Here is a 9,800-nt window from a genome sequence, read left to right as displayed (position 1 = left end):
AAGATCTCTCAGTGGAGATCTAGGGTCACATGCTCAGGTACTGCAGCAACTCTATTGGTCCTTCTTTGAAAGGCCCTAAACGTGCTGCAAATATTTAAGGCCCGCATGGCCGCATGGCCATGTGCTAGTATTGTCTATTGTTATGTGCTTTGCGCCAGTGTGGTCACATGTGAGTGTGTTCAGGGACCCGGCTGAAATAAGCCCCTAGAATGCTGGCACCTCCGGCGAGGAGTTTGTGTACATGCGTGACCACTGACTGCTCTCTGTTTGGGCAGTTAGCCTGTGCCTCTGTCTAACAGGGCACAGTGCTTCTCTTTCACGGCTACTCGGTGAATTAACTGAGTTAGTCTATACCGCCATATAGTTCCGCCGTTTGCTAGCAGCAGGTACTCCTGCACGGTGGACCCCGGGCTGCGAACGCACCAATATGAATAAAAACATCTCTATTTACTCGGTGTGTTCCGCTAGCCCTAACACAATACTAGCGCCAGGGTCTGGCTAGTAAATGGCGGACATTCAGCAATTTTTTGGGGTATATCCAGCAGCTGGAGGGTAGGTTGGCGGCTCTCGAGAGCTCAACCTCAGCTGTGGATGTTACCGCAGTTGCTGTACAGGCTGCTAGCGTAACTGCAGCAACCTTGTCCACTGCCACCCCTGTTCCGACATTATCTCACCTCCCGCTGCCAGAAAAATTTTCTGGAGATTGCAAATCTTGTAGGGAATTCGTGAGTCAGTGCTCTATTCACCTCGAGCTCCTGGCTGCACGTTTTCCTACAGAGCAGGCTAAGTTGGGATTTATTGTGTCTCTCTTGTCGGACAGGACGTTGGAGTGGGCTACGCCGCTGTGGGAGCGTGGTGATCATGTGGTGCAGAGTGCTCCGCTGTTCCTGAGCACTCTGAAAAAGGTCTTTTTAGGACACCAAGTCACCCATGACACAGCGCTCCAACTACTGGCATTAACTCAGGGTGAGTCCTTGGTCAGCTATTTTTCCGTCTGCTTCCGTACTTTAGCTTCCGAGCTGGAGTGGTCCGATAAAGCCCTTATCCCCATATTTTGGAGGGGTCTGGCTGACCATGTTAAGGACACTCTGGCCACAAGGGAGATTCCTGCCACACTGGAGGAGTTAATAACTGTCTTTACTCGAATTGACCTCCGTTTTAATGAGTGGAGGTTAGAGCGAGCCCAGTGTAGGCAGAGGTTTCGGCTGGCTCCCACCTTCGCCAAATCTCTGGAATCTCCGGTCCAGGTTCCTGAGTCACATGAGGCCTTGGAAGTGTCACGAGCGGGATCTAAGTCTCGGACCGCTTGTGCACTCAAGGTCTGTCATGTTTGCCAGCAGTCAGGACATCTTGCCACCAGATGTTCCCAGCGGTTGAGGAAATGTCAGCGTCAAGTGGTAGTAGGTGGAGGTACACTAGACACGGCGACGTCTGCCTCCAAATTGTCCTTTAAAGGGTCAATTACTATAGGCTCATCCTCCCACTCGGTAGAGCTCTGCGTGGATTCTGGGGCGGAGGGCAATTTTATGTCTTCTGCCTTTGCTCAACGGCACGCAATACCCCTGGTTATGCTAGCTCAACCATTAACAGTACGAGTGGTGAATGGGTCGACACTGCCCTCACAGATAACACACCAGACCATCCCTTTTACTCTGTCCATGTCGCCATCCCATCAGGAGATTATATCTCTACTCATCATTCCTGAGGGAATTGATGAGGTCCGGCTGGGGATACCTTGGCTACAGTACCACTCTCCTCATACCGAGTGGTCCTCAGGCAGAATTCTGGGATGGGGTGAATCTTGTGGGGGTAGGTGCCAGAGGGAGTGCGTTCAGGTTGCTACTACAGAGGTACCCGCAGATCTATCCTCTCTCCCCAAACAATATTGGTCTTATGCAGACGTGTTCTCCAAAAAGGCAGCGGAGACCCTTCCGCCCCATCGCCCTTATTACTGTCCTATTGATCTCTTGCCTGGTGCTGAGCCTCCCCGTGGTCGAGTTTATCCGTTATCTCTCCCGGAGACAGAGGCAATGTCTCAGTACATTCAAGAGAATCTGGCAAGAGGGTTCATCAGGAAGTCAGTGTCACCTGCAGGGGCTGGGTTCTTCTTCATGCAGAAGAAAAAATGAAGAACTGCGTCCATGCATAGACTACAGGGGTCTTAACGCCATCACCGTTAAGAATAAGTATCCTTTGCCCCTGATATCTGAGCTCTTCGATAGGCTTCGGGGAGCATGGGTGTTTACTAAACTAGATCTGCTGGGTGCTTACAACCTGATTTGCATCCATGAGGGGGACGAATGGAAGACTGCTTTTAACACCAGGGATGGGCACTATGAATATCTGGTGATGCCCTTCGGGCTCTGTAATGCCCCAGCCGTTTTCCAAGACTTTGTGAACGACATCTTCCGGGATATGCTTTCCACCTCGGTCGTAGTCTATCTGGATGATATTCTCATCTACTCTCCAGATATTGACTCCCACCGGAGAGATGTTTGCAAAGTCTTCGACCTCCTACGGGCAAACTCCCTCTATGCCAAGTTGGAGAAGTGTATGTTTGAGCAGGAGTCCTTACCTTTCCTCGGCTATATCATCTCCGCCCAGGGATTGGCTATGGATCCTGCCAAACTACAGGCGGTGATGGACTGGCAAGAACCCCATTCTCTTAAAGCGGTGCAGCGCTTTATGGGGTTCATAAATTTTTATCGCCAGTTCATTCCGCACTTCTCAACTTTGGTAGCTCCCTTGGTTGCTCTCACCAAGAAGGGGGCAAATCCTGTTATGAACTGGTGATTTAGAACCACAATGGACCTGGTGGTTAAGAGCACTGAAAATGACCTGATAGTTACTAATAACATAGGACGAGCTCTGAGACGTGGGAACTCTGCTGACTGCAATCCCTAATCCTATCACACCACACTAGAGGTAGCCGTGGAGCGCTCCTGACCAGACCTAGGCGCCTCGGGCACAGCCTGAGAAACTAGCTAGCCTGAAGATAGAAAAATAAGCCTACCTTGCCTCAGAGAAATTCCCCAAAGGAAAAGGCAGCCCCCCACATATAATGACTGTGAGTAAAGATGAAAATACAAACACAGAGATGAAATAGATTTTAGCAAAGTGAGGCCCGACTTACTGAACAGACCGAAGATAGGAAAGATAGCTTTGCGGTCAGCACAAAAACCAACAAACAACCACGCAGAGGGCGCAAAAAGACCCTCCGCACCGACTAACGGTACGGAGGTGCTCCCTCTGCATCCCAGAGCTTCCAGCAAGCAAAACAAACCAATATAGCAAGCTGGACAGAAAAAATAGCAAACAAAAGTAACACAAGCAGAACTTAGCTTATGCAGGGCAGACAGGCCACAAGAACGATCCAGGAGAGAGCAAGACCAATACTGGAACATTGACTGGAGGCCAGGAACAAAGAACTAGGTGGAGTTAAATAGAACAGCACCTAACGACTTAACCTCGTCACCTGAGGAAGGAAACTCAGAAGCCGCAGCACCACTCACATCCACCAAAGGAAGCTCATGGACAGAACCAGCCGAAGTACCACTCATGACCACAGGAGGGAGCCTGACCACAGAATTCACAACAGTACCCCCCCCTTGAGGAGGGGTCACCGAACCCTCACCAGAGCCCCCAGGCCGACCAGGATGAGCCAAATGAAAGGCACGAACCAGATCGGCAGCATGAACATCAGAGGCAAAGACCCAGGAATTATTTTCCTGACCATAACCCTTCCACTTAACCAGGTACTGGAGTTTCCGTCTCGAAATACGAGAATCCAAAATCTTCTCCACTATATACTCCAACTCCCCCTCAACCAAAACCGGGGCAGGAGGATCAACGGATGGAACAACAGGTGCCACGTATCTCCGCAACAATGACCTATGGAATACATTATGGATGGAAAAAAAAGCTGGGAGGGTCAAACGAAAAGACACAGGATTAAGAACCACAGAAATCCTATACGGACCAATGAAACGAGGCTTAAACTTAGGAGAGGAAACTTTCATAGGAATATAACGAGACGACAACCAAACCAAATCCCCAACACGAAGTCGGGGACCCACACAGCGCCTGCGGTTAGCGAAACGTTGAGCCTTCTCCTGGGACAATGTCAAATTGTCCACCACATGAGTCCAAATCTGCTGCAACCTATCCACCACAGTATCCACACCAGGACAGTCCGAAGACTCAACCTGCCCTGAAGAGAAACGAGGATGGAAACCAGAATTGCAGAAAAACGGCGAAACCAAAGTAGCCGAGCTGGCCCGATTATTAAGGGCGAACTCAGCCAACGGCAAAAAGGACACCCAATCATCCTGATCAGCAGAAACAAAACATCTCAAATATGTTTGCAAGGTCTGATTGGTTCGTTCAGTTTGGCCATTTGTCTGAGGATGGAAAGCCGAGGAAAAAGACAAATCAATGCCCATCCTAGCACAAAAGGCTCGCCAAAACCTCGAAACAAACTGGGAACCTCTGTCAGAAACGATGTTCTCCGGAATGCCATGTAAACGAACCACATGCTGGAAAAACAATGGCACCAAATCAGAGGAGGAAGGCAATTTAGACAAGGGTACCAAATGGACCATCTTAGAGAAGTGATCACAAACCACCCAGATGACCGACATCTTTTGAGAGACGGGGAGATCCGAAATAAAATCCATAGAGATATGTGTCTAGGGCCTCTTCGGGACCGGCAAGGGCAAAAGCAACCCACTGGAACGAGAACAGCAGGGCTTAGCCCGAGCACAAATCCCACAGGACTGCACAAACGAACGCACATCCCGCGACAGAGACGGCCACCAAAAGGATCTAGCCACCAAATCTCTGGTACCAAAGATTCCAGGATGACCAGCCAACACCGAACAATGAACCTCAGAGATAACTCTACTCGTCCATTTATCAGGGACAAACAGTTTCTCCGCTGGCCAACGGTCAGGTCTATTAGCCTGAAATTTTTGCAGCACCCGCCGCAAATCAGGGGAGATGGCAGACAAAATTACCCCCTCTTTGAGAATACCCGCCGGCTCAGGCAAACCCGGAGAGTCGGGCACAAAACTCCTAGACAGGGCATCCGCCTTCACATTCTTAGAGCCCGGAAGGTACGAAACCACAAAGTCAAAACGGGAGAAAAACAGCGACCAACGAGCCTGTCTAGGATTCAACCGTTTGGCAGACTCAAGATAAGTCAAGTTCTTGTGATCAGTCAAGACCACCACGCGATGCTTAGCTCCTTCAAGCCAATGACGCCACTCCTCGAATGCCCACTTCATGGCCAGCAACTCTCGATTGCCAACATCATAATTACGCTCAGCAGGCGAAAACTTCCTGGAAAAGAAGGCACATGGTTTCATCACCGAGCCATCAGAACTTCTTTGCGACAAAACAGCCCCTGCTCCAATCTCAGAAGCATGAACCTCGACCTGAAACGGGAGCGAAACATCTGGCTGGCACAACACAGGGGCAGAAGAAAAACGACGCTTCAACTCCTGAAAAGCTTCCACAGCAGCAGAAGACCAATTGACCACATCAGCACCCTTCTTGGTTAAATCAGTCAACGGTTTAGCAATACTAGAAAAATTATTGATGAAGCGACGATAAAAATTAGCAAAGCCCAGGAACTTTTGCAGACTCTTCAGAGATGTCGGCTGAGTCCAATCATAAATGGCCTGAACTTTAACAGGGTCCATCTCGATAGTAGAAGGGGAAAAAATGAAACCCAAAAATGAAACCTTCTGAACACCAAAGAGACACTTTGACCCCTTCACAAACAAAGAATTTGCGCGCAGGACCTGGAACACCATTCTAACCTGCTTCACGTGAGATTCCCAATCATCCGAGAAGACCAAAATATCATCCAAGTATACAATCAGGAATTTATCCAGGTACTCTCGGAAGATGTCATGCATAAAGGACTGAAATACTGATGGAGCATTGTAAAGCCCGAATGGCATAACCAGGTACTCAAAATGGCCCTCGGGCGTATTAAATGCTGTTTTCCATTCATCGCCCTGTTTAATATGCACAAGATTATACGCACCACAAAGATCTATCTTGGTGAACCAACTAGCCCCCTTAATCCGAGCAAACAAATCAGACAACAGCGGCAAGGGGTACTGAAATTTGACTGTGATTTTATTTAGAAGGCGGTAATCAATACAAGGTCTCAACGAACCATCCTTCTTGGCCACAAAAAGAACCCTGCTCCCAATGGCGATGACGACGGGCGAATATGACCCTTCTCCAAGGATTCCTTTACGTAACTCCGCATAGCGGCGTGCTCAGACACAGACAAATTAAACAGTCGACCTTTAGGAAATTTACTACCAGGAATCAAATCGATAGCACAATCGCAATCCCTATGCGGAGGTAGGGCATTGGACTTGGGCTCATCAAATACATCCTGGTAATCTGACAAGAACTCTGGGACCTCAGAAGGGGTGGATGATGAAATAGACAGAAATGGAACATCACCATGTACCCCCTGACAACCCCAGCTGGACACAGACATAGATTTCCAATCCAATACTGGGTTATGGACTTGTAGCCATGGCAACCCCAACACGACCACATCATGCAGATTATGCGACACCAAAAAGCGAATATCCTCCTGATGCGCAGGAGCCATGCACATGGTCAGTTGGGTCCGGTACTGAGGCTTATTCTTGGCCAAAGGCGTAGCATCAATTCCTCTCAATGGAATAGGATACTGCAAGGGCTCCAAGAAAAACCCACAGCGCCTAGCATACTCCAAGTCCATCAAATTCAGGGCAGCGCCTGAATCCACAAATGCCATGACAGAATAGGATGACAAAGAGAAGATCAAAGTAACGGACAAAATAAATTTTGTCTGTACCGTACCAATGGTGGCAGACCTAGCGAACCGCTTAGTGCGCTTAGGACAATCGGAGATAGCATGAGTGGAATCACCACAGTAAAAACACAGCCCATTCCGACGTCTGTGTTCTTGCCGTTCAGCTCTGGTCAAAGTCCTACCACATTGCATAGGCTCAGGTTTATGCTCAGATAATACCGCCAAATGGTGCACAGTTTTACGCTCACGTAGGCGTCGATCGATCTGAATGGCCAAAGACATAGACTCAATCAGACCAGCAGGCATAGGAAATCCCACCATGACATCCTTAAGGGCTTCAGGGAGACCCTTTCTGAAAATTGCTGCCAGCGCACATTCATTCCATTGAGTGAGCACAGACCACTTCCTAAACTTCTGACAATATATCTCTACCTCATCCTGACCCTGACACAGAGCCAGCAAATTTTTCTCTGCCTGATCCACTGAATTAGGTTCATCATACAGCAATCTGAGCGCCAGAAAAAACGCATCAATATCACATAATGCAGGATCTCCTGGCGCAAGGGAAAATGCCCAGTCTTGAGGGTCGCCACGCAATAAAGAAATAATGATCTTAACTTGTTGAACTGGGTCACCAGAGGAGCGGGGTTTCAAAGCCAGAAATAGTTTACAATTATTTTTAAAACTCAGACACTTAGCTCTATCTCCAGAAAACAAATCAGGAATAGGAATTCTAGGTTCTAACATAGAATTCTGAACCACAAAGTCTTGAAAATTTTGTACTCTTGCAGTGAGATGATCCACACAAGAAGACAGGCCTTTAATGTCCATCACTACACCTGTGTCCTGAACCACCCAAATGTCTAGGGGAAAAGAAAGACAAAACACAGTGCAAAGAAAAAAAAATGGTCTAAGAACTTCTCTTTTCCCTCTATTGAGAAGCATTAGTACTTTGGGCCTCCAGTACTGTTATGAACTGGTGATTTAGAACCACAATGGACCTGGTGGTTAAGAGCACTGAAGATGACCTGATAGTTACTAATAACATAGGACGAGCTCTGAGACGTGGGAACTCTGCTGACCGCAATCCCTAATCCTATCACACCACACTAGAGGTAGCCGTGGAGCGCTCCTGACCAGACCTAGGCGCCTCGGGCACAGCCTGAGAAACTAGCTAGCCTGAAGATTGAAAAATAAGCCTACCTTGCCTCAGAGAAATTCCCCAAAGGAAAAGGCAGCCCCCCACATATAATGACTGTGAGTAAAGATGAAAATACAAACACAGAGATGAAATAGATTTTAGCAAAGTGAGGCCCGACTTACTGAATAGACCGAAGATAGGAAAGATAGCTTTGCGGTCAGCACAAAAACCTACAAACAACCACGCAGAGGGCGCAAAAAGACCCTCCGCACCGACTAACGGTACGGAGGTGCTCCCTCTGCGTCCCAGAGCTTCCAGCAAGCAAAACAAACCAATATAGCAAGCTGGACAGAAAAAATAGCAAACAAAAGTAACACAAGCAGAACTTAGCTTATGCAGGGCAGACAGGCCACAAGAACGATCCAGGAGAGAGCAAGACCAATACTGGAACATTGACTGGAGGCCAGGAACAAAGAACTAGGTGGAGTTAAATAGAACAGCACCTAACGACTTAACCTCGTCACCTGAGGAAGGAAACTCAGAAGCCACAGCACCACTCACATCCACCAAAGGAAGCTCATGGACAGAACCAGCCGAAGTACCACTCATGACCACAGGAGGGAGCCTGACCACAGAATTCACAACAAAATCCCATATTGTGGTCTGAGGAGGTCTCCAAGGCCTTTGTCTCCATAAAGTCACACTTTGCTAGCGTTCCCATCCTACATTGCCCCGATGTAGATAAGCCATTTGTCATGGAGGTGGATGCCTCTTCTGTTGGTGCTGGAGCAGTCCTCTTCCAAAAGGATGCTCAAGGTCGGAAGCATCCTTGCTTCTTCTTTTTTAAGACCTTTTCACCAGCAGAGAGGAATTATTCCATCGGGGACAGGCAGTTGCTAGCCATGAAGTTGGCTTTTTCGGAGTGGAGACATCTCTTGGGGGGAGCTGGTTTTCCATTCCAGGTCTTCACAGATCATAAAAATTTGGTTTAACTGCAGACAGCCCAGCGGTTAAATTCTCGCCAGGCCAGATGGTCCTCATTCTTCTCCCGGTTTCATTTCACCCATCATTTTCTTTCTGGGGAGAAGAATATTCGTGCCGATGCTCTCTATCGCTCTGTTGTGTCATCTGTGGATTAGGAAGAGGAGCCTCGGCTTATTGTCCCCACCGAGAGCCTGAGAACTGTGGCCCCAGTTTTGCTAGAGTCTGTGCCTCCGGGCAAGACTTTTGTACCACCCAGTTTGCGACTGGAGGTTCTCTCTTGGGCAGACTCGTCCAGGGTGGGTGGACATTTTGGTTCCAAAAGGACATCTGAGTTACTGGCGAGGACATACTGGTGGCTGCATATGGCTCGTGATGTCGCAGACTATGTTCGGGCGTGTGTCTTTTGCGCCAAGAACAAGTCCCCTCGGCAATGGCCATCTGGTTTGCTTTATCCTCTGCCGGTGGCGGACAGGCCCTGGGAGATGGTCGGGATGGACTTTGTGGTGGGCTTACCCAAGTCTCGTAGTTGCACCATTATCTGGGTGATCACCGACCATTTTTCCAAAATGGTTCATTTGGTGCCTCTTCCACGGCTACCTTCTGCACGGGCTCTGGCAGCCTTGTTCATAAAACACATCTTTCGCTTACACGGTATGCCGGACAAGATTGTCAGTGACCGGGGTCCCCAGTTTGCGTCTCGATTCTGGAGGGAGCTTTGTCGTCTACTCAGTATTGAGTTAAATCTCTCTTCTGCTTATCATCCCGAGACGAGTGGGTTGGTTGAGAGAGCTAACCAGACTCTGGTCACTTATTTGTGACATTTTGTTTCTGCTAGGCAGGATGACTGGG

The sequence above is a fragment of the Ranitomeya imitator genome, chromosome 2 (assembly GCF_032444005.1).
Source record: "Ranitomeya imitator isolate aRanImi1 chromosome 2, aRanImi1.pri, whole genome shotgun sequence".
NCBI lineage: Eukaryota > Metazoa > Chordata > Amphibia > Anura > Dendrobatidae > Ranitomeya > Ranitomeya imitator.
The sequence above is the reverse complement of the archived record's forward strand: the minus strand, read 5'-3'. Positions refer to the sequence as shown.